Source organism: Carica papaya, chromosome 5, assembly GCF_054855325.1.
Source record: "Carica papaya isolate Zhongbai chromosome 5, ASM5485532v1, whole genome shotgun sequence".
Lineage (NCBI taxonomy): Eukaryota > Viridiplantae > Streptophyta > Magnoliopsida > Brassicales > Caricaceae > Carica > Carica papaya.
In genome coordinates, this window is record NC_142313.1 from 36,784,532 (window position 1) to 36,808,645 (window position 24,114).

General features: G+C 45.0%; 3 non-coding genes and 26 pseudogenes across 3 annotated transcripts; 1 reads left to right on the forward strand and 28 right to left on the reverse strand.

Annotated features, from left to right (window-relative positions):
* Positions 1-108: 108 nt before the first annotated feature.
* LOC148265838 (5S ribosomal RNA) lies at positions 109-227 on the forward strand (annotated as a pseudogene).
* A 702-nt stretch (positions 228-929) lies between these two features.
* Positions 930-1,048, reverse strand: LOC148265839 (5S ribosomal RNA; annotated as a pseudogene).
* Positions 1,049-1,258: 210 nt separating this feature from the next.
* On the reverse strand, positions 1,259-1,377 carry LOC148265840 (5S ribosomal RNA; annotated as a pseudogene).
* A 203-nt stretch (positions 1,378-1,580) lies between these two features.
* Positions 1,581-1,699, reverse strand: LOC148265841 (5S ribosomal RNA; annotated as a pseudogene).
* A 205-nt stretch (positions 1,700-1,904) lies between these two features.
* On the reverse strand, positions 1,905-2,023 carry LOC148265842 (5S ribosomal RNA; annotated as a pseudogene).
* Positions 2,024-2,583: 560 nt separating this feature from the next.
* Positions 2,584-2,702, reverse strand: LOC148265843 (5S ribosomal RNA; annotated as a pseudogene).
* A 226-nt stretch (positions 2,703-2,928) lies between these two features.
* LOC148265844 (5S ribosomal RNA) lies at positions 2,929-3,047 on the reverse strand (annotated as a pseudogene).
* Positions 3,048-3,253: 206 nt separating this feature from the next.
* Positions 3,254-3,372, reverse strand: LOC148265845 (5S ribosomal RNA). The gene has a single exon (XR_015820654.1). It is a non-coding gene; the product is annotated as a 5S ribosomal RNA (ribosomal RNA).
* Positions 3,373-4,039: 667 nt separating this feature from the next.
* Positions 4,040-4,158, reverse strand: LOC148265846 (5S ribosomal RNA; annotated as a pseudogene).
* Positions 4,159-4,364: 206 nt separating this feature from the next.
* LOC148265847 (5S ribosomal RNA) lies at positions 4,365-4,483 on the reverse strand (annotated as a pseudogene).
* A 189-nt stretch (positions 4,484-4,672) lies between these two features.
* LOC148265848 (5S ribosomal RNA) lies at positions 4,673-4,791 on the reverse strand (annotated as a pseudogene).
* Positions 4,792-14,257: 9,466 nt separating this feature from the next.
* Positions 14,258-14,376, reverse strand: LOC148265849 (5S ribosomal RNA; annotated as a pseudogene).
* Positions 14,377-14,799: 423 nt separating this feature from the next.
* LOC148265850 (5S ribosomal RNA) lies at positions 14,800-14,917 on the reverse strand (annotated as a pseudogene).
* A 558-nt stretch (positions 14,918-15,475) lies between these two features.
* On the reverse strand, positions 15,476-15,594 carry LOC148265851 (5S ribosomal RNA; annotated as a pseudogene).
* Positions 15,595-16,122: 528 nt separating this feature from the next.
* LOC148265852 (5S ribosomal RNA) lies at positions 16,123-16,241 on the reverse strand (annotated as a pseudogene).
* A 205-nt stretch (positions 16,242-16,446) lies between these two features.
* On the reverse strand, positions 16,447-16,565 carry LOC148265853 (5S ribosomal RNA; annotated as a pseudogene).
* A 532-nt stretch (positions 16,566-17,097) lies between these two features.
* On the reverse strand, positions 17,098-17,216 carry LOC148265854 (5S ribosomal RNA; annotated as a pseudogene).
* A 204-nt stretch (positions 17,217-17,420) lies between these two features.
* Positions 17,421-17,539, reverse strand: LOC148265855 (5S ribosomal RNA; annotated as a pseudogene).
* Positions 17,540-17,742: 203 nt separating this feature from the next.
* On the reverse strand, positions 17,743-17,861 carry LOC148265856 (5S ribosomal RNA). The gene has a single exon (XR_015820727.1). It is a non-coding gene; the product is annotated as a 5S ribosomal RNA (ribosomal RNA).
* A 1,179-nt stretch (positions 17,862-19,040) lies between these two features.
* LOC148265857 (5S ribosomal RNA) lies at positions 19,041-19,159 on the reverse strand (annotated as a pseudogene).
* A 206-nt stretch (positions 19,160-19,365) lies between these two features.
* Positions 19,366-19,484, reverse strand: LOC148265858 (5S ribosomal RNA; annotated as a pseudogene).
* A 205-nt stretch (positions 19,485-19,689) lies between these two features.
* LOC148265859 (5S ribosomal RNA) lies at positions 19,690-19,808 on the reverse strand (annotated as a pseudogene).
* A 561-nt stretch (positions 19,809-20,369) lies between these two features.
* On the reverse strand, positions 20,370-20,488 carry LOC148265860 (5S ribosomal RNA). Its single transcript, XR_015820398.1, has one exon. It is a non-coding gene; the product is annotated as a 5S ribosomal RNA (ribosomal RNA).
* Positions 20,489-20,963: 475 nt separating this feature from the next.
* On the reverse strand, positions 20,964-21,082 carry LOC148265861 (5S ribosomal RNA; annotated as a pseudogene).
* A 205-nt stretch (positions 21,083-21,287) lies between these two features.
* On the reverse strand, positions 21,288-21,406 carry LOC148265862 (5S ribosomal RNA; annotated as a pseudogene).
* A 559-nt stretch (positions 21,407-21,965) lies between these two features.
* LOC148265863 (5S ribosomal RNA) lies at positions 21,966-22,084 on the reverse strand (annotated as a pseudogene).
* Positions 22,085-22,285: 201 nt separating this feature from the next.
* On the reverse strand, positions 22,286-22,404 carry LOC148265864 (5S ribosomal RNA; annotated as a pseudogene).
* Positions 22,405-22,936: 532 nt separating this feature from the next.
* LOC148265865 (5S ribosomal RNA) lies at positions 22,937-23,055 on the reverse strand (annotated as a pseudogene).
* A 206-nt stretch (positions 23,056-23,261) lies between these two features.
* Positions 23,262-23,379, reverse strand: LOC148265866 (5S ribosomal RNA; annotated as a pseudogene).
* Between the last annotated feature and the right edge of the window lie 735 nt (positions 23,380-24,114).

Here is a 24,114-nt window from a genome sequence, read left to right on the forward strand (position 1 = left end):
TGATATTAAAACGAGTAGGAGAGATACAGTGTGCACGCACAAGGAAACAAATGATGGGAGGGGGAGGGATGGAGAAGGAGTGTATGTATTTCTAGCGTGGAATGAAACAGGTGCGATCATACCAGCACTAATGCACCTGATCTCATCAGAACTCCGCAGTTAAGTGTGCTTGGGCGAGAGTAGTACTAGGATGGGTGACCTCCTTGGAAGTCCTCATGTTTTACCTATTTTTTTACAGATGGGTCCTTCGACGTTACGCACGGCTGGAAATATGGTCCGCTGGTTTATTCACAAATATGAGTCACGGTGCTCGGGCATTTTACTTGATATTAGAATGAGAAGCAGAGGTGCATTGTGCACGCACAAGGAAACAAATGACGAGAAGGAGGAAGGAATGAGAATGAGTGTATGTATTTGCAGAACAGAATGAAACAGATGCCATTATACCATCAGTAATTCACTGGATCCCATCAGAACTCCGCAGTTAAATGTGCTTGGGTGAGTGTAGTACTAGGAGTTGTGACCTCCTGGGAAGTCCTCGTGTTGCACCTATTTTTTTACAGATGGGTCCTTCGACGTTACGCACGACTGAAACTATGGTCTGCTAGTTTATTCGCAAGTGTGAGTCATTGTGCCGAAGCATTTTACTTGATATTAGAACGAGAAGGAGAGGTGCAGTATGCATGCACAAAGAAACAAATGATGGGAGGGTGAAGGGAAGGAGAAGGTGTTTATGTATTTGCAGCACGAAATGAAACAAGTGCGATCATACCAGCACTAATGTACCGGATCCCATCAAAACTCTGCATCTCTCCTTCTCGTTCTAATATCAAGTAAAATGCCCCGGCACTGTGACTCACCTTTGTGAATGAACCAGCGGTTCATAATTCTATTTGCGTGTAACGTCGAACGACCCATCCGGAAAAAAATGGGTGCAACACGAGGACTTCTCAGGAGGTCACCCATCCTAGTACTACTCTCGCTGAAGCACACCTAACTGCTAAGTTCTGATGGGAGTCGGTGCATTTGTGCTGGTATGATCGCACCTGTTTCATTTTGCACTGCAAATAAATACACTCCTTCTCCTTTCTTCCCCCTCCCATCATTTGTTTGCTTGTGCGTGCGCACTGCACCTCTCGTTCTCGTTCTTATATCAAGTAAAATGCCACGGCGCCGCGACTCACATTTGCGAATAAACCAGCGGACCATAGTTATAGTCGTATCGTGCGTAACGTCGAATGATTCATCTGAAAAAAAATGGGCGCAACACGAGAACTTCCCAGGAGGTAACCCATCCTTGTACTACTTTCGCCAAAGCAAACTTAACTGTGGAGTTCTGATGGGATCCAGTGCATTTGTGCTGGTATGATCGCACCTGTTTCATTTAGTGCTACAAATACATACACTCCTCATTCCCTCCCCCCTTCCATCATTTGTTTCCTTGTGCGTTCACACTGCACCTCTCATTCTCGTTCTAATATCGATTAAAATGCCCCTGCTTCTTGACTCACATTTGCGTATAAGACAACGGACAATAGTTCCAGTCGCGTGTCACGTCGAACGACCCGTCTGAAAAAAAATTGGTGCAACACGAGGACTTCCCAGGAGGTCACCCATCTGAGTACTACTTTCACCCAAGCATACTTAACTGCAGAGTTCTGATGGGATCCGGTGCATTAGTGCTGGTATGATCGCATCTGTTTAATTTCGCGCTGCAAATACATACACTCATTCTCCTTTCTTCCTCCTTCCATCATTTGTTTCCTTGTGCGTGTGCACCGCACCACTCGTTCTCGTTCTAATATCAAGTAAAATGTCACGGCACCGTGACTCACATTTGCGAATAAACCTGCGAACCATAATTCAAGTCGCGTGTAACGTCGAAAGAATCAACCGCAAAAAAATAGGTGCAACACGGGTACTTCCCAGGAGGTCACCCATCCTACTACTAGTCTCGCCCAAGCAAACATAACTGCAGAGTTCTTATGGGATCCGGTGCATTAGTGCTGGTATGATTGCACCTGTTTTATTTCGCGCTTCAAAAACACACAAACCTTCTCCTTCCATCCCCGCTCCTGTCATTTGTTTTCTTGTGCGTGCACACTGCACCTCTGCTTCTTGTTCTAATATCAAGTAAAATATCCCAACGTCGTGACTCACATTTGCGAATAAACCAGCAGACCATAGTTCCCGTCGCGCGTAACGTCGAATGATCCATGTAAAAAAAATGGGTGGAACACGAGGACTTCCTAAGAAAATGGGTGAAATATAAGGACTTTGCAGGAGGTCACCCATCCTAGTACTACTCTCGCCCAAGCACCCTTAACTGCGAAGTTCTGATAAAATCTGTTGCATTAGTGTGGGTATGATCGCTCATGTTTCATTCTGTGCTGCAAATACATACACTATTTCTCCTTCTATCCCCCCTCCAGTCATTTGTTTCCTTGTGCGTGCACTCTGAATCTCTCTTTCTTGTTCTAATATCAAGTAAAATGTCCCGGCACCGTGACCTACCTTTGCGAATGAACCAGCGGTTCATAATTCTATTCGTGTGTAACGTCGAACGACCCATATGAAGAAAAATGGGTGCAAGACGAGGACTTCCCAGGAGGTAACCCATCTGAGTACTACTCTTGCCCAAGCACACTTAACTGCGGAGTTCTGATGGGATCCGGTGCATTAGTGCTGTTATGATTGCACCTATTTCATTTCGCGCTGCAAGTATATACACTCCTTCTCCTTTCTTCCCCCTCTTCTACTTTCTTCCCCCTCCCGTCATTTATTTCCTTGTGCGTTCACACTTCACCTCTCCTTCTCGTTCTAATATCAATTAAAATGCCCCTGCGTCTTGACTCATATTTGCGTATAAACTAGCGGACCATAGTTCCAGTCCCGCGTAACGTCGAACAACCCATCTGAAAAAAAAAATGGGTGCAACAAGAAAACTTCCCTGAAGGTAACCCATCCTAATACTACTTTCACAAAAGCACACTTAATTGTGGAGTTCTGATGGGATCCGGTGCATTTATGCTGGTATGATCACACCTGTTTCATTTTGTGCTACAAATACATACGCTCCTTCTCCTTCCCTCCCCCCTCCCATCATTTGTTTCCTTGTGCGTTCACACTGTACCTCTCCTTCTCGTTCTAATATCAATTAAAATACCCCTACTTCTTGACTCACATTTGCGTATAAACTAGAGAACCATAGTTCCAGTTGCGCATAACATCGAACGACCCATCTGAAAAAACATTGGTGCAACACGAGGACTTCCCAGGAGGTCACCCATCTGAGTACTACTCTCGCCCAAGCACACTTAGCTGTGGAGTTCTGATGGGATCCGGTGCATTAGTGCTGGTATGATCACACCTACTTAATTTCACGATGCAAATACATACACTACCACTCTCGCCCAGGCAAACATAACTGCGGAGTTCTAATTGGATCCGATGCATTAGTGCTGGTATGATCGTACCTATTTCATTTCGCGCTTCAAAAACATACAAACCTTCTCCTTCCATCCCCACTCCCGTCATTTGTTTTCTTGTGCGTGCACACTGCACTTCTACTTCTCGTTCTAATATTAAGTAAAATGTCCAAACGTCGTGACTCATATTTGCTAATAAACTAGCGGACCATAGTTCCCGTCGTGTGTAACGTCGAACGATCCATATGAAAAAAATGGGTGCAACACGAGGATTTTCCAAGAAAATGGGTGAAATATAAGGACTTCGCAGGAGGTCACCCATCCTAGTACTACTCTCGTCCAAGCACCCTAAACTGCGGAGTTCTAATAGAATCAGTTGCATTAGTGCTGATATGATCGCTCATGTTTCATTCTGTGCTGCAAATACATACACTCTTTCTCCTTCCATTCTCCCTCCGGTCATTTGTTTCCTTGTGTGTGCACTCTGCATCTCTCATTCTCGTTCAAATATCAAGTAAAATGCCCCCACCATAGTGACTCACCTTTGCGAATGAACCAGCGGTTCATAATTCCATTCGCGCGTAATGTCGAACAACCCATCTGAAAAAAAATGGGTGCAACACGAGGACTTCCCAGAAGGTAACCCATCTAAGTACTACTCTCACCCAAGCACACTTAACTGCAGAGTTGTGATGGGATCCGGTGCATTTGTGCTTGTATGATCGCACCTATTTCATTTTGCGCTGCAAATATATACACTTCTTCTCTATTCTTCCCCCTCCCGTCATTTGTTTCCTTGTGCGTTCACATTTCACCTCTCCTTCTCGTTCTAATATCAATTAAAATGCCCCTGCGTCTTAACTCACATTTGCGTATAAACCAGCGGACCATAGTTCCAGTCGCGCGTAACGTCGAACGACCCATCTGAAAAAAAATTGGGTGCAACATAAGAACTTCGCAGGAGGTAACCCATCCTTGTACTACTTTCGCCAAAGCACACTTAACTACAGAGTTCTGATGGGATACGGTGCATTTGTGCTTGTATGATCGCACCTGTTTCATTTCGTGCTGTAAATACATATACTCCTTCTCCTTCCCTCCCCCTTCCCATCATTTGTTTCCTTGTGCGTTCACACTGCACCTCTCCTTGTCGTTGCCCCTGCTTCTTGACTCACATTTGCGTATAAACCAGCAGACCATAGTTTTAGTCACGCGTAACGTCGAACGACCCGTCTGAAAAAAAATTGGTGCAACACGAAGACTTCCCAAGAGGTCACCCATCCAAGTACTACTCTCGCCTAAGCACACTTAACTGCGGAATTCTGATGGGATCCGGTGCATTAGTGCTGGTATGATCGCACCTATAACGGCCCCGGAAATAAAAATAAAAATGTATGTATTAAAAATTCTAAATGTGGAAGTGAAATAAAAATTCTGATTTACATTCCTTACACAATAACCATAAACGTATTCAACGTGAGAAAGAATAAGCTAATTAAAGAAAATATCGAAATGAACACTATAAATAGAACTATAAAATCTTTAGGCGTCTAACTCACCATCTTTCTGCGGAACGGGCTTGGGAACCACGTCCTCCTGATCTGAAATGGTTAAGTAAGGAATGAGCTACATTAGCCCAGTAAAGACATCACACTATCTCACTGCCACAGAAGTAAAGGTTGGTAGAAAACAAAAACGACCAATGGAGCATAACTTATAACAAACTCATTTATTAATAATAAAAATCTTTACTATCCACTTACCTCGGTGAGATTCATGAAAATAACATATGAAAACAATAACATTATAACCATCATAAAATCATATACACTTTGTAACATAACACATGTTATACTTTTGTACTTCAATAATCAGACAACAATTCTCCTCTTTTACCAGCCTACTAGTATCCATGGGGATCCATAGGGGGTCCCCGCTACACGTGAACCATCAACATTAATATCCTTATTCCAGGGCCATCCCCATACCCTGTCTGGTATGGGCGTCAAAACCATAAACCTCAATACCTCGTCCGGTATGAGGGTGAAACGGGCCGTCCCCATACCCCGTCCGGTATGAGCGCCAAAACACATAAAGTCTCAATACCCAGTCCGATATGAGAGACCACGTTCCAGGTAGGGTTCCCTATGGACCCGGTTCGTCTACCATCTCCTAGGATATCTAGTGAGGCTATCGACATTATCCATTTATCAATCCACATACCTTTTTCCATTTTTCTTGGTCTCAATTATCTAATCAAACATAAACACGTAAACCAATAATGAACATCAAGTAAGACGACACAACATCGGGTTCACCATAATTCAAACCATAATAAATGAAACCAAAATTCATGCATACGAAACCATAAAATAACCACATCAAGTACCACATTGCATTTAAAACTGTAAAATAGATCAAACAATAACTGACCGACAAATACACCAGATTCGGGCTCCATTAGCAACCTTAAGCAATTATACACATCCATTAATTTCACGAATACCGTTTTATCATTTATTGAACTTTAATACCGTGATAGAAAATAGGGTGAGAGATCCTTACTTGTTTCGGGGTCTGAAATCGACTTTACACTGCGCCTACGGGCAGTCCCTAGATTCTCTGAATTTTCTCCCGAAAACTGAAACATGCTTCCGGTACCTGCACGTGTCCCAAAAAAAACCCTAAATCAGACCCAGGGCCCTTTCGGCCAATATCAAAATTCTGGCACGGCGGCTCCGCCGTGCTCCGACGACAGCACCGCCGTCCGTGGCGGCGATCCACCTCGGGTTGGCCATTTTCGGCCGAATTCGGCCAAACTTGCATTGGTTCTTATGATAAAACAACTCTAGGGCCCTCGGTGGGCCAAAAATCACAAAAAAACTGAGACTTACCGGCGGCGGAGTTCTCGAGTGCGGCGGCTTCTTCAGCGCGAGTCGCGATTTGATGTTTTGCTCCAGTCAACCTGTAGAAAAAAGAACGATGATCACAGTGGTGTAAAAATTACATCGAACGGGAACCGGGAAGGACCTCATCGGAGAAAAAAATCGAGGGAAACCTCAGCGGCGCTGCTGGACTTCGGTGGTATTTTTCGACCGATTGACAGGTGGTTTGGCTCTGATTTGGCCATAAGCAGATTCAACATCGAAAACGAGCCAAGGGGAGAAAATTTACCTCGTTTGGCAGTCAAAAAATGCTCCGGTGCGGCGACGGGTGGCGACGGCCGGCTCCTCTGGTGACTGGTTCTTCTTCTCCGGCGAGGGTACTAGCGACTAAGGTTTGGGGTTGGGTGTGGGTGAGGTTATTTATAACCGTTCTCTTTTAATCTCAGCCGTCCATCACAATTTAATCTAGACCATCCGATCGCGATTAAAATAGGAATAAATATGGGCCGTCCGCACGCGTGAGATCTGGGCCGTCCGTGCGCGTGAGATCTGAGCCGTCCGCACGTGTGAGATCTGGACCGTTCGATCGCGTGCATGCAGATCGCCCACGTGGCTCCGTCCCGCGTGGCCTTCTACCTCAGTGTCCTTGCCACGCGGTGTGTTCTGGTAGGCTGGGGCTGCTGACGTGGCACAACTTTTTTAAATTGCGCTTTGACCCCCCGATTTTCGATTTTCTTTTAAAAAACACCCCCAGAATCCAAATTTTCACCCCTTTTTTCCAAAATCAATTTCAATTAAATCCCAAAAATAATTTTACCCTAATTTATTATTATTTTTATTTTTATTTCTATTAAATTAAATATTAAAATAGAATAAAATTAAACAAAAATTCTAATAAAAATTAAAATAAATTAAATAATAAAAAAATACAAATTTTGGGTATTATAATTCTCCCCCCCCCCTTAAAGAAATTTGGTCCCCCAAATTTGCCTATTATTCTTAGTCGAACAAATGAGGATACTGGGTTCTAAAATCTGATTCTATCTCCTAGGTAGCCTCCCTTGGCGAGTGGTTTTGCCACACTACCTTTACAAATGATATTTTCCGGTTGTAGAGTATTCTGCTCTTTCGGTCCGTGATACCGACTGGGACTTCCTCATAAGATAAGTCCCCTTGGAGTGGGAGTGGTTCATGAGCCAAGACATGAGAGGGGTCCGGGTTGTACTTACGTAGCATGAATACATGGAACACATTGTGGACCTTGGAGAGCTCTGGAGGCAGTGCTAGTCCGTAGGCAGCAGTACCAATCCTGTCTAAGATTTTAAAAGGTCCAATAAATCGGGGATTTAGTTTTTTCCTCCTACCGAACCTACTAATTTTCTTGAAAGGAGTGACCTTAAGGAACACCCGGTCGCCTTTCTCAAACGCTAGATCTCTCCTCCGGGTGTCCGCATAACTCTTCTGCCTACTCTGAGTTGTCTGAATGTTCTTTCTGATTTTAACTATTTTAGACGTGGTCTCCTCTACCAACTCTGGGCCGAACAATCTTCTATCACCCACTTCTTCCCAACAAATCAGTGATCTACATGGGCGCCCATATAACGCCTCATATGGAGCCATGCCGATGCTCGCTTGGTAGCTGTTGTTGTAGGCAAACTCTATCAGGGGTAGATGGTCGTCCCAATGGTCCCCAAAGTGAAGGACACAAGCTCGGAGCATATCCTCAAGTGTACAAATTGTCCTTTCTGATTGTCCATCAATCTTAAGATGGAAGGCAGTACTGAGATACAGCTTTGTTCCCATGGCTTGCTGAAAGCTACTCCAAAATTGAGAAGTGAACCTGGGGTCCCTGTTGGATACCATTGTCACTGAAACTCCATGCAATCTAACTATTTCCTAGATATACATTATTGCCAACTTGTCCAAGGGGTCGGTCATCCTGATGGCCAAGAAGTGGGAAGACTTGGTAAGCTGGTCAATAATTACCCAGATGGCTTCATGTCTTGAACGTGCCTTGGGTAATCCCATTACGAAGTCTATGGTGATGTGTTCCCACTTCCACTCCTGGATTGGTAAAGGCTGAAGTAGCCCACCTGGGCGCTAATGCTCTACCTTGACCTGCTGACATATCAAACATTTGGATACAAAGTCACAATGTCTCTCTTCATCTCATTCCACCAAAACCGGGGTCGCATGCTTTGGTACATTTTAGTACTTTCGGGATGCATGGCAAACTTTGAGTTGTGGGACTCTGTTATGATGTCTCTCTTTAACTCACTGTTGTCTGGGACACACACCCTGTCTTGGAACCGGAGTAACCCATCGGCAGATACTCAGAATTCCGAGCTTGCTCCCCTGTTCTGTATCAATCTTGCGTATTACTAGGGCGGGGTCGATTGTCTGGGCTTCTCTTATTCTCTGGATTAACTCGGGCTGGACTGTCACGCGGCCAAAACATGTGACTCTCTTCAGGTCCTGAAGTCGAACATGTTGAGAGCATCTGTCACCATATTGCCCTTACCTGGATGGTACAAGATATCACAATCATAGTCTTTAAGGAGTTCCATCCACCTTCTCTGACGCATTTTGAGATCCTTCTGAGTGAATATATGTTTCAAACTCTTATGATCGGTATAGATCTGAAAGGTCTCCCCGTATAAATAATGGCACCAGGTTTTCAAGGTGTGTATGATTGCGGCAAGCTCTAAGTCATGGATGGGGTAATTTTTCTCATGATTCTTTAACTGTCTGGACCCATAAGCTATGACCTTCCCATACTGCATTAGGACACAACCTAGGCCTAGATAGGAGGCATCACTATAAACTGTTTATCCCCCCGATCCACTCGGTAAAGCCAACACGGGTGCAGTAGTCAACCGCTTCTTTAATTCTGAAAAACTTCTTTTGCAGTCTTCGTTCCATTCGAACTTGGAATTTTTTTTTATGAGTCGGGTTACGGGAGCTGCTAGACTAGAGAATCCTTTGACGAACCTGCGGTAATAACCTGTCATTCCCAAGAAGCTACGGATTTCTTTAACTGATGTCAACTTCTCCCAGCCAAGTACTGCTTCAACCTTTTTGGGATTAACTGATACTTCTTCCATGATATGATGTGTCCTAAGAAGGCGGTCTGCTCAAGCCAGAATCCACACTTACTCAACTTTGCATATAGCTTCTTTTTTCTGAGGACCTGCAAAACTTGGGCAAGATGGTGAGCATGCTCTTCTCTGTTTTTTTAGTAGATTAAGATGTCATTGATGAACACGATAACAAATTGATCCAAGAACTCTCTAAAGACTCTGTTCATTAGATCCATAAAGATGGTCGGGGCGTTGGTTAGCCCGAATGGTATGACCAGGAACTCATAGTGTCCGTACCTGGTTCGAAAGGCCGTCTTGGGGATGTCTTCTGTTCTTATTTTCACCTGATGATAACCTGATCGCAGGTCTATTTTGGAGAAGACTTGTGCACCCTGCAGCTGATCGAAGAGGTCATCAATCCTGGGAATGGGATATTTGTTCTTGACTGTGACTAATACACAGTCTCAATGTTCCATCTTCCTTCCTGGCAATAGTGACTCCGACACCCCAAGGGGACACACTATGTCTAATAAAACCACTGTCTTGCAATTCAGTGATCTGTTTTCTCAGCTCTTCCATCTCAATGCGGCTCATGCGGTAAGGAGCAACCAAAATGGGCTGGGTGCCTTGCTGTAGGTCTATAGTGAACTCAACTTCCCTGTCCACTAGCAGTCTGGGTAGTTCGTCCAAAAACACATCTGGAAAGTCTCGGACTACCGGAATCTCTTGGATACAAATTTCCTTATTGGACTTGCCCTGTACCATGTCCGGGTCAGCGTCGGCATCCTGCTGGGTGAGGTTGTAAACCCTGCCCTGAAAAGGAGGTCTTCCTTGGTTCTAGTTCCTCGGGCTCTCTCTCGCATAGTGCTAGGCACTACCACATATGCGACAGGTGTTGTTGAGATGGTAGCATGGTCAGTCCCTGTGATCCCTGCCATAGTGCTGGCAGATCTTTCCACGTGTTGCCCCTGGAGCCTGAGGAGGGGCTTGGATCACTGGTCTGGGCCTCTTATTTGGTTGGACCGGCGCAGTAGGTGCTGGTCTGTGGGGTGGAGCTGAGGGTCGGTAACTCCCTACTGACTGAGGACGGGTGTTGAAACTCCTCTCCACGATCTGTGCCTTTGCTAGAACTACTGAGTATGTCTTGAGCTCCAGTACCAATAAGTGTTGCTTGATCTCTGGGCGGAGGCCCCACTAGAATCTCCTGGCCTTCCTACCCTCATCCATCAATGTCTCCGGGGAGTATCGGCCCAGCTCTAGAAACTTACTAGCATATTTCGATACCGTCATGTTTTCCCGGACCAGCTGAACAAACTCCATCTCCTTCAAGTGTCGGATGTGCTCAGGGAGATACTCCGCATGGAAGGCTGCTAAGAACTGCTCCCAAGTGGCTGGTGTAGGCAGGGTGGTATGCTTGAGCTCCCACCAACGACCTGCTTTCCCTACCAGCATGTAGGAAGCAAGGGCAGCTCTCTGCTCGGGAACCACTCTCAAGGTCTTGAAAGCTCTCTCAGTCTCCACCAACCAGTACTGGGCACCTTTGAAAGAGGATCCCCCTGTAAAAGTGGAAGGGTTCAGTCTCCTGTACCTCTCTATGTAGCCTGGGTCGATTAAGGAAGGAGTTGGGTCCCGTGGAAGAGGGACTGGGCCTGGCTGGGGGTAGACTGGGGTGCCCTGTGGTGGCACCTGATGATATAATGGGGGCACCGGATTGTACTGTGGTGGTGCCGGGCAGTACGGTGGCTGGGGCATCGGTTCACACTGCGGCGGTGGTGCGGGGTGGTACTGTGGTGGAGCAGGATCGTGCCGGGGTGGTTGGGGATCCGCTTGCTGTAGCGATGGATCAACCAGTGGTAGTGGGGGAGGTTCGGGTAACTCTCTTCTCTCCTCTCGACCTTGCTGGGCTGCCATGATCCTTTCCAGCATCTCAAATATTCTGTCCACATCTTTCCGAAGTGAATCATCCCAGGCTGCTCGGTTTAGTGGGGGTCTTCCTCTCCTCATTTCTCTGCACTTGTTTTTCACAAGGAAGAGTTGAGTAACGATTTATCGGTGGGTATTTCTCTAAGCATTATTGTATAAGGGATGAGTCCGAGGAACGCGGCTCTAATACCAACTGTAACAGCCCCAGAAATAAAAATGAAAATGTATGTATTAAAAATTCTAAGTGGAGAAGCGAAATAAAAATTCTGATTTACATCCCTTACACAATAACCATAAATGTATTCAACGTGAGAAAGAATAAGCTAATTAAAGAAAATATTCGAAATGAACACTATAAATAGAACTATAATATCTTTAGGCATCTAACTCACCATCTTCCTGCAGAACGGGCTCGGGAACAACGTCCTCGTAATCTGAAATGGTTAAGTAAGGAATGAGCTACACTAGCCCAGTAAAGACATCACACTATCTCACTGGCACAGAAGTAAAGGTTGGTAGAAAACAAAAATGACTAATGGAGCATAACTTATAACAAATTCATTTATTAATAAAAAACCTTTACTGTCCACTTACTTCGGTGAGATTCATGAAAATAACATATGAAAACAATAACATTATAACCATCATAAAATCATATACACTTTGTAACATAACACATGTTATACTTTTGTACTTCAATAATCAGACAACAATTTTTCTCTTTTACCAGCCTACTAGTATCCATGGGGATCCATAAGGGGTCCCCGCTATACGTGAACCATCAACATTAATATCCTGATTCCAGGGCTATCCCCATACCCCGTCCGGTATGGGCGCTAAAACCATAAACCTCAATACCCCGTCCGGTATGAGGGTGAAACGGGTCGTCCCCATACCCTGTTCGGTATGGGCGCCAAAACACATAAAGTCTCCATACCTAGTCCGATATGAGAGACCACATTCCAGGTAGGGTTCCCTATGGACCCGGTCCGTCCACCATCTCCTAGGATATCTAGTGAGGCTGTCGACATTATCCATTTATCAATCCACATACCTTTTTCATTTTTCTTGGTCTCAATTATCCCATCAAACATAAACACGTAAACTAATAATGAATACCAAGTAAGACGACACAACATCGGGTTCACCATAATTCAAACTATAATAAATGAAACCAGAATTCATGCATACAAAACCATAAAATAACCACATCAAGTACCACACTGCATTTAAAACTGTAAAATAGATCAAACAACAACTGACCGACAAATACACCAGATTCGGGCTCCAATAGCAACCTTAAGAAATTATACACATCCATTAATTTCACGAATACTGTTTTATCATTTATTGAACTTTAATACCGTGATAGAAAATAGGGTGAGAGAACCTTACTTGTTTCGGGGTCTGAAATCGACTTTACACTGCGCCTACGGGCAGTCCCTAGATTCCTTGAATTTTCTCCTGAGAACTGAAACACGCTTTAGGTACCTGCACGTGTCCCAAAAAAAATCCCAAATCAGACCCAGGGCCCTTTCGACCAATATCGAAATTCTGGCACGGCGGCTCCATCGTGCTCCAGCGACGGCACCGTTGCCCGCGACGGCGATCCACCTCGGGTTGGCCGTTTTTGATTGAATTCGGCCAAACTTGCATTGGTTCCTACGATAAAAGAACCCTAGGGCCCTTGGTGGGCTAAAAAATCACGAAAAACTAAGACTTACCGGCGGCGGAGCTCTCGGGTGCGGCGACTTCTCCGGCGTGAGTCGTGATTTGATGTTTTACTCCGGTCAACATGTAGAAAAAGGGACGGTGATCACAATGGTGTAAAAATTGCATCGAACGGGAATCGGGAAGGACCTCATCGGAGGCAAAAATTGAGGGAAGTCGCGGCGGCGCCGCTTGACTTCGGCGGTGTCTTTCGGCCGATTGACCAGTGGTTTGGCTCCGATTCGGCCATAGGCGGATTCAGCATCGAAAAACGAGCCAAGGGAAGAAAATTTACCTCGTTTTGGTAGTCGAAAAATCCTCCGATGCGGCGGCGGGTGGCGACGGTCGGCTCCTCCAGTGACTGGTTATCCTTCTCCGGCGAGGGTACTGGCAGCTAGGGTTATGGGTTGGGTGTGGGTGAGGTTATTAGCCAACCATCACGATTTAATCTGGGCCGTCCGATCGCGATTAAAATGGGAATAAATCTGGGTTGTCCATCGTGATGCGATCTGGGTCGTCATGATGTGATTCAATTTGGGCCGTTCGCACACGTGAGATCTGGGCCATCCGTGCGCGTGAGAACTGGGTCGTCCGCACGTGTGAGATCTGGACCGTTCGATCACGTGCACGCAGATTGCCCACGCGGCTCCGTCCCGCGTGGCCTCCTGCGTCAGCGTCCTTACCACACGGCGTGTTCTGGTTGGCCGAGGCTGCTGACTGGGTTGCTGACGTAGCACAACTTTTCTAAATTGCATTTTGACCTCCGGTTTTCGATTTTTTTAAAAAAAATACCCCCAGAATCCAAATTTTCACCCATTTTTCCCAAAATCAATTTCAAATAAATCCCAAAAATAAATTTACCATAATTTATTATTATTATTATTATTATTTATATTAAATTAAATTAAATTAAATTAAAACCTTATAAATAAAATATTAAAATAGATTAAAATTAAACAAAAATTCTAATAAAAATTAAAATAAATTAAATAGTAAAAAATACAAATTTTGGGTGTTACAGCACCTGTTTAATTTTGCGCTGCAAATACATACACTCCTTCTCTTTTCTTCCCCCTACCGTCATTTGTTTCCTTGTGCGTGCGCACTGCACCTCTCGTTCTCGTTCTAATATCATGTAAAATTCCACGGCGCCGTGACTCACATTTGCAAATAAACCTACGGACCATAATTCAAGTCGCGCGTAACGTCGAAAGAATCATCTGAAAAAAAATGGGTGCAACACGAGGACTTCCCAGGAGGTCACCCATCCTATTACTACTCTCGCCCAAGCAAACATAACTGCAGAGTTCTGATGGGATCCGGTGCATTAGTGTTGGTATGATCGCACCTGTTTCATTTCGCGCTTCAAAAACACACAAACCTTCTCCTTCCATCCCCGCTCCTGTCATTTGTTTTCTTGTGCGTGAACACTGCACCTCTGTTTCTCGTTCTAATATCAAGTAAAATGTCCCAACGTCGTGACTCACATTTGCGAATAAACCAGCGGACCATATTTTCCTTCGCGAGTAACGTCGAACGATCCATCTGAAAAAAATGGGTGCAACACAAGGACTTCCCAAGAAAATGGGTGAAATATAAGGACTTCAAAGGAGGTCACCCATCCTAGTACTACTCTCGCCCAAGCACCATTAACTGTGGAGTTCTGATAGAATCCGTTGCATTAGTGCTGGTATGATCCGTCACAAATTTCGAATAAACCTGCGGACCATAATTTAAGTCGCGCATAATGTGGAACGACCCATCTGAAAAAAATGGGTGCAACACGAGAACTTCCCAGGAGGTCAACATCCTACTACTACTCTCGCCCAAACAAACATAACTGCGGAGTTTTGATGGGATCCGGTGCATTAGTGCTGGTATGATCGCACCTGTTTCATTTCGCGCTTCAAAAACATACAAACCTTCTCCTTCCATCCCCGCCTCCGTCATTTGTTTTCTTGTGCGTGTACACTGCACCTCTGCTTCTCGTTCTAATATCAAGTAAAATGTCCCAAGGTTGTGACTCACATTTGCAAATAAACCAGCGGACCATAGTTCCCGTCATGCGTAACGTCGAACGATCCATCTGAAAAAAATGGGTGCAACACGAGGACTTCCCAAGAAAATGGGTGAAATATAAGGACTTCGCAGGAGGTCACCTATCCTAGTACTACTCTCGCCCAAGTACCCTTAACTGCGGAGTTCTGATAGAATCCGTTGCATTAGTGCTAGTATGATCCGTCATGTTTCATTCTGCGCTGCAAATACATACACTCTTTCTCCTACCATCCCCCTCTTGTCATTTGTTTCCTTGTGTGTGCACTCTGCATCTCTCCTTCTTGTTCTAATATTAAGTAAAATACCTCGGCACCGTGACTCACCTTTGCGAATGAACCAGCGGTTCATAATTCCATTCGCGCGTAACGTCGAACGACCCATCTGAAAAAAATGGGTGCAATATGAGGACTTCCCAAGAGGTCACCCATCCGAGTACTACTCGCGCCTAAGCACACTTAACTGCGGAGTTTTGATGAGATCCGGTGCATTAGTGCTAGTATGATCGCACCTATTCCATTTTGCACTGCAAATATATATACTTTTTCTCTTTTCTTCCCCCTCCCGTCATTTGTTCCCTGGTGCGTTCACACTTCACCTCTCCTTCTCGTTCTAATATCAATTAAAATGGCCATGCGTCTTGACTCACATTTGCGTATAAACCAGCAGACTATAGTTTCAGTCGCGGGTAACGTCGAACGACCCATCTGAAAAAAAATGGGTGCAACATGAGAACTTCCCAGGAAATAACACATCTTTGTACTACTTTCGCTAAAGCACAATTAACTGCGGAGTTCTAATTGGATCCGGTGCATTTGTGCTGGTATGGTAGCACTTGTTTCATTTCGTGCTCCAAATACATACACTCCTTCTCCTTCCCTCCCCCCTCCCATCCTTTGTTTCCTTGCGCGTTCATACTGCACCTCTCCTTCTCGTTCTAATATCAATTAAAATGCCCCTACTTCTTGACTCACATTTGCGTATAAACCAAGACCATAGTTCAAGTCGCGCGTAACGTCGAACAACCCGTCTAAAAAAAAATTGGTACAACACTAGGACTTCCCAGGAGGTCACTCATCCGAGTACTACTCTCGCCCAAGCACACTTAACTGTGGAGTTCAAATTGGATCCGGTGCATTAGTGCTGGTATGATCGCACCTATTTAATTTTGCGCTTCAAATATATACACTCCTTCTCCTTTCTTCCCCCTCCCGTCATTTGTTTCCTTGTGCGTGCGCACTGCTTCTCTCGTTCTCGTTCTAATATCAAATAAAATGCCACAGCGCAGTGACTCACATTTGCGAATAAACTTGCTGACCGTAATTCAAGTCGCGCGTAACGTCGAAAGAATCATCTGCAAAAAATTATATGCAACACGAGTACTTCTTAGGAGGTCACCCATCCTACTACTACTCTCGCCCAAGCAAACATAACTACGGAGTTCTGATGGGATCTGGTGCATTAGTGCTGGTATGATCGCACCTGTTTCATTTCGCGCTTCAAAAACATATAAACCTTCTCCTTCCATCCCCGCTCCCGTCATTTGTTTTCTTGTGCGTGCACACTGTACCTCTGCTTCTCGTTCTAATATCAAGTAAAATGTCCCAACGTCGTGACTCACATTTGCGAATAAACCAGCGGACCATAGTTCCCGTCGCGCGTAACGTCGAACGATCCATCTGAAAAAAATGGGTACAACACGAGGACTTCCCAAGAAAATTGGTGAAATATAAGGATTTCGAAGGAGGTCACCCATCCTAGTACAACTCTTGCCCAAATACATTGTATTAGTGTTGGTATGATCGCTCATTTTTCTTTTTGCACTGCAAATACATACACTCTTTATCCTTCCATCCCTCCTCCCGTCATTTGTTTCCTTGTGCGTGGACTCTGCATCTCTCATTCTCATTCTAATATCAAGTAAAATACTCTGGCACCGTGACTCAACTTTGCGAATGAACCAGCGGTTCATAATTCCATTCGCACGTAAAGTCGAACGACCCATCTGAAAAAAAATTGGTGCAACACGGGGACTTCCCAGGAGGTCACCCATCCGAGTACTACTCTCGCCCAAACACACTTAACTGTGGAGTTCTAATGGGATCCAGTGCATTAGTGCTAGTATGATCGCACCTGTTCCATTTCGTGCTGCAAATATATACACTCATTCTCCTTTCTTCCTCCTCCCGTCATTTGTTTCCTGGTGCATTCACACTTTAGCTCTCCTTCTCGTTCTAATATCAATTAAAATGCTCCTGCGTCATGACTCACATTTGCGTATATACCAACGGACCATTGTTCCAGTTGCGCGTAACGTCGAATGACCCATCTAACAAAAATGGGTGCAACACGAGAACTTCCCAAGAGGTAACCCATCCTTGTACTACTTTCGCCAAAGCACACTTAACTGCGGAGTTTTGATGGGATCCGGTGCATTTGTGCTGGTATAATCGCACCTGTTTCATTTCGTGCTGCAAATACATACTCCTTCTCCTTCACACCCCCCTCCCATCATTTGTTTCCTTGTGCGTTCACACTGCACCTCTTCTCTCGTTCTAATATCGATTAAAATGCCCCTGCTTCTTGACTCACATTTGCATATAAACCAGCGGACCATAGTTTCAGTCGTGCGTAACGTCGAATGTCCCGTCTGAAAAAAAATTGGTGCAACACGAAGACTTCCCAGGAGGTCACCCATCCGAGTACTACTCTCGCCCAAGCACACTTAACTGCGGAGCTCTGATGGGATCCGGTGCATTAGTGCTGGTATGATCACACCTGTTTAATTTTGTGCTGCAAATACATACACTCATTCTCCTTTCTTCCTCCTCCCGTCATTTGTTTCCTTGTGCGTGCACACTGCTTCTCTCATTCTCATTCTAATATCAAGTAAAATGCCACAACGCCGTGACTCACATTTGCGAATAATCCTGCGGACCATAATTCAAATCGTGCGTAACGTCGAAAGAATCATCTGCAAAAAAATGGGTGCAACACGAGTACTTCCTAGGAGGTCACCCATCCTACTACTACTCTTGCCCAAGCAAACATAACTGTGGAGTTCTAATGGGATCCAGTGCATTAGTATTTGTATGATCGCATGTTTCATTTCGCACTTCAAAAACACACAAACTTTCTCCTTCCATCCCCGCTCCCATCATTTGTTTTCTTGTGTGTGCACACTGCACCTTTATTTCTCGTTCTAATATCAAGTAAAATGTCCCAACATCATGACTCACATTTACGAATAAACCAGCGGACCATAGTTCCCGTCGCGCATAATGTCAAACGATCCATCTGAAAAAAATGGGTGCAACACGAGGACTTCCCAAGAAAATGGGTGAAATATTTGGACTTCGAAGGAGGTTACCCATCCTAGTACTACTCTCGCCCAAGCCTTTAACTGCAGAGTTCTGATAGAATCTGTTGCATTAGTGCTAGTATGATCGCTCATGTTTCATTCTGTGCTGCAAATACATACACTCTTTCTCCTTCCATCCCCCTTCCGGTCATTTGTTTCCTTATGCGTGCATTCTGCAAGTAAAATGCCCCGGCACTGTGACTCACCTTTGCGAATGAACCAGCGGTTCATAATTCCATTCGCGCGTAACGTCGAACGACCCATCTGATAAAAAATGGGTACAACACAAGGACTTCTCAGGTGGTCACCGATCCGAGTACTACTCTCACCCAAGCACACTTAAGTGCGGACTTCTGATGGGATCCGGTACATTACTGCTTGTATGATCGCACCTATTTCATTTTGCGCTACAAATATATACACTCCTTCTCCTTTCTTCCCCCTCCTATCATTTGTTTCCTTGTGCGTTCACACTTCACATCTCCTTCTCGTTCTAATATCAATTAAAATGCCCCTGCGTCTTGACTCACATTTGAGTATAAACCAGTGGACCATAGTTCCAGTCGCGCGTAACGTCGAACGACCCATCTGAAAAAAATGGGTGCAACACGAGAACTTCCCAGGAGGTAACCCATCCTTGTACTACTTTCGCCAAAGCAAATTTAACTGCTTAGGTCAGATGGGATCCGGTGCATTTGTGCTGGTATGATCGCACCTGTTTCATTTTGTGCTACAAATACATACACTCCTTCTCCTTCCCTCCCACCTCCCATCATTTGTTTCCTTGTGCGTTCACACTGCACCTCTCCATCTCGTTCTAATATCGATTAAAATGCCCCTACTTCTTGACTCACATTTGCGTATAAGACAACGGACCATAGTTCCAGTCGTGCATAACGTCGAACGATCCGTCTGAAAAAAAATTGGTGCAACACAAGAACTTCCAAAGAGGTCACCCATCCGAGTACTACTTTCGCCCAAGAACTCTTAACTGCGGAGTTCTGATGAGATCCGGTGCATTAGTGCTGGTATGATCGCACCTCTTTAATTTCGCGTTGCAAATACATATACTCCTTCTCCTTTCTTCCCCTTCCCGTCATTTGTTTCCTTGTGCGTGCACACTGCTTCTCTTGTTCTCGTTCTAATATTAAGTAAAATGCTATGTCGCAGTGACTCACATTTGCGAATAAACCTGCTGACCGTAATTCAAGTTACGCGTAACGTCGAAAGAATCATCTGCAAAAAAATGGGTGCAACACGAGTACTTCTCAAGAGGTCACCCATCCTACTACTACTCTCGCCCAAACAAACATAACTGCGGAGTTCTGATGGGATCCGGTGCATTAGTGCTGGTATGATCGCACCTGTTTCATTTCGCGCTTCAAAAACATACAAACCTTCTCCTTCCATCCCCGCTCCCGTCATTTGTTTTCTTATGCGTGCACACTGCACCTCTGCTTCTCGTTCTAATATCAAGTAAAATGTCCCAACGTCGTGACTCACATTTACGAATAAACCAGCGGACCATAGTTCTCGTTGCACGTAACGTCGAACGATCCATCTGAAAAAAATGGGTGCAACACGAGGACTTCCCAAGAAAATGGGTGAAATATAAGGACTTCGCAAGAGGTCACCCATCCTAGTACTACTCTCGTCCAAGCTCCCTCAACTGCGGAATTCTGATAAAATCCGTTGCATTAGTGTGGGTATGATTGCTCATGTTTCATTCTGCGCTGCAAATACATACACTCTTTGTCCTTCCATCCCCCCTCCCGTCATTTGTTTCCTTGTGCATGCACTCTGCATCTCTCCTTCTCGTTCTAATATCAAGTAAAATGCCCCGGCACCATGACTCACATTTGCGAATGAACTAGCGGTTCAAAAATCCATTCGCGCGTAACGTCGAAAGACCCATCTGAAAAAAAAATGGGTGCAACACGAGGACTTCCCAGGAGGTCACCCATCCGAGTACTACTCTCGCCCAAGCGCACTTAAGTACGGAGTTCTGATGGGATCCGGTGCATTAGTGCTGGTATGATCGCACCCATTCTTTTTTGCGCTGTAAATATATACACTTTTTCTCCTCTCTTCCCCCTCCCGTCATTTTTTTCCTGGTGCGTTCACACTTCACCTCTCCTTCTCGTTCTAATATCAATTAAAATGCCGCTACGACTTGACTCACATTTGCGTATAAACCAGCGGACCATAGTTCCAGTCGCGCGTAACGTCGAACGACCCATCTGAAAAAAATTGGTGCAGCACGAGAACTTCTTAGGAGGTAACCCATCCTTGTACTACTTTCGCCAAAGTACACTTAACTGCTTAGTTCAGATGGGATCCGGTGCATTTGTGCTGGTATGATAGCACTTGTTTCATTTCGTGCTGCAAATACATACACTCCTTCTCCTTCTCATTCTAATATCGATTAAAATGTCCCTGCTTCTTGACTCGTATTTGCGTATAAGACAACGGACCATAGTTCCAGTCGCGCATAACGTCGAACGACCAGTCTGAAAAAAAATTGGTGTAACACGAGGACTTCCCCGGAGGTCACCCATTCGAGTATTACTCTCGCACAAGCACTCTTAACTGCGGAGTTCTGATGAGATCCGGTGCATTAGTGCTGGTATGATCGCACCTCTTTAATTTCGCGCTGCAAATACATACACTCATTCTCCTTTCTTCCCCATCCCGTCATTTGTTTCCTTTTGCGTGCGCACTGCTTCTCTCGTTCTCGTTCTAATATCAAGTAAAATGTCACGGTGCAGTGACTCACATTTGCGAATAAACCTGCTGACCGTAATTCAAGTCACGCGTAACGTCGAAAGAATCATCTGCAAAAAAAAGGGTGCAACACGAGTACTTCTCAGGAGGTCACCCATCCTATTACTACTCTCGCCCAAACAAACATAACTGCAGAGTTCTGATGGGATCCGGTGTATTAGTGCCGGTATGATCGCACCTGTTTCATTTCGCGCTTCAAAAACATACAAACCTTCTCCTTCTATCCCCGCTCCCGTCATTTGTTTTCTTGTGCGTGCACACTGCACCTCTGCTTCTCGTTCTAATATCAAGTAAAATGTCCCCACGTCGTGACTCACATTTACGAATAAACCAGCGGGCCATAGTTCCCATCGCGCCTAATGTCGAACGATTCATTTGAAAAAAATTGGTGCAACACGAGGACTTTCCAAGAAAATGGGTGAAATATAAGGATTTCGCAGGAGGTCACCCATCCTAGTACAACTCTCGCCCAAGCACCTTAACTGCGGAGTTCTGATAGAATCCGTTACATTAGTGCTGGTATGATCGCTCATGTTTCATTCTGCGCTGCAAATACATATACTCTTTCTCCTTCCATCCCCCCTCCCATCATTTGTTTCCTTGTGCGTGCACTCTGCATCTCTCATTCTCCTTCCAATATCAAGTAAAATGCCCCGGCACCTTGACCCACCTTTGCGAGTGAACCAGCAGTTCATAATTCCATTCGCGCGTAAAGTCGAACGACTCATCTGAAAAAAAATGGGTGCAACACGAGGACTTCCCAGGAGGTCACCCATCCGAGAACTACTCTTGCCCAAACACACTTAACTGCGGAGTTCTGATGGGATCCGGTGCATTAGTGCTAGTATGATCAGACCTGTTCCATTTTCGCTGTAAATATATACACTCCTCCTTTCTTCCCCCTCCCGTCATTTGTTTCTTGGTGCGTTCACACTTCACCTCTCATTCTCGTTCTAATATCAATTAAAATGCCGCTGCGTCTTGACTCACATTTGCGTATAAAGCAGTGGACTATAGTTCCAGTCGCGTGTAACGTCGAACAACCCATCTGAAAAAAAATGGGTGCAACACGAGAACTTCCCAAGAGGTAACCCATCCTTGTACTACTTTCGCCAAAGCACACTTAACTGCGGAGTTCTGATGGGATCTGGTGCATTTGTGCTGGTATGATCGCACCTGTTTCATTTCATACTGCAAATACATACACTACTTCTCCTTCCCTCCCCCCTCCCATCAATTGTTTCCTTATGCGTTCACACTACACCTCTCCTTCTCGTTCTAATATCGATTAAAATGCCCCTGCTTCTTGACTCACATTTGCGTATAAGACAACGGACCATAGTTCCAGTCGCGCGTAATGTCGAAAGACCCGTTTGAAAAAAAATTGATGCAACATGAGGACTTCCCAGGAGGTCACCCATCCGAGTACTACTCTCGCCCTATTTAACTGCCGAGTTATGATGGGATCCGGTGCATTGTGCATTAGTGGTGGTATGATCGCACCTATTTAATTTCCCGCTGCAAATACATACACTCCTTCTCCTTTCTTCCCCCTCCCGTCATTTGTTTCCTTGTGCGTGCGCACTGCACCTCTCGTTCTCGTTCTAATATCAAGTAAAATACCACGGCGCAGTGACTCACATTTGCGAATAAACCTGCGGACCATAATTCAAGTTGCGCGTAACGTCGAAAGAATCATCTGCAAAAAAATGGGTGCAACACGAGTACTTCCTAGGAGGTCACCCATCTTACTACTACTCTCGCCCAAACAAACATAACTGCGTAGTTCTGATGGGATCCGGTGCATTAGTGCTGGTATGATTGCACCTGTTTCATTTCGTGCTTCAAAAACACACAAACCTTCTCTTTCCATCCCCGTTCCTGTCATTTATTTTCTTGTGCGTGCACATTGCACCTCTGTTTCTCGTTCTAATATCAAGTAAACTGTCCCAACGTCGTGACTCACATTTGCGAATAAACTAGTGGACCATAGTTCCAATTGCGCGTAACGTCAAACGACCCATCTGTAAAAAAATTGGTGCAATACGAGGATTCCCAGAAGGATACCCATCCTAGTACTACTCTCGCCCAAGCACACATATTTGCGGAGTTCTGACGGGATCCAGTGAATTAGTGATGGTATAATTGCACCTATTTCATTTCGCGCTGCAAATACATACACTCCATCTCCTTCTCTCCCCCCTTTTGTAATTGTTTTCTTGTGTGTGCACACTGCACCTCTCCTTCTCGTTCTAATATACAGTAAAATACTCCGTCGTCGTGACTCACATTTACGAATAAACCAGTGGACCATAGTTCCAGTCACACGTAAGGTCGAACGGCCCATCTGAAAAAAAATGAGTGCAACACTAGGACTTCCCAGGAGGCCACCACTGCTAGTACTACACTCACCCAAACACAGTTAACTGCAGAATTCTGATGGGATCCAATGCATTAGTGATGGTATAATGTCACATGTTTCATTATGCGATGTAAATACCTACACTCCTTTTCCTTCTCTCCCCCCTCCCGTAATTTGTTTCTTGTGGGTGCACATTGCACCTCTTCTTCTCGTTCTAATATCAAGTAAAATATCCCGGCGCCATGACACACATTTACGAATAAACAAGCAGAGCATAGTTCCACTCCTAGTACTACACTCACCCAAGCACATTTAACTGCAGAGTTCTGATGGGATCCGGTGAATTAGTGATGGTATAATGGAACCTGTTTCATTCTGCACTGCAATTACCAGTTTCATTCTGCGTGCACGCTGCACCTCTGCTTCTCATTCTAATATCAAGTGAAATGCCCCGGAGCCGTGACTCACATTTACGAATAAACCAGCGGACCACAGTTCTAGTCGCACATAACGTCGAACAACCCAT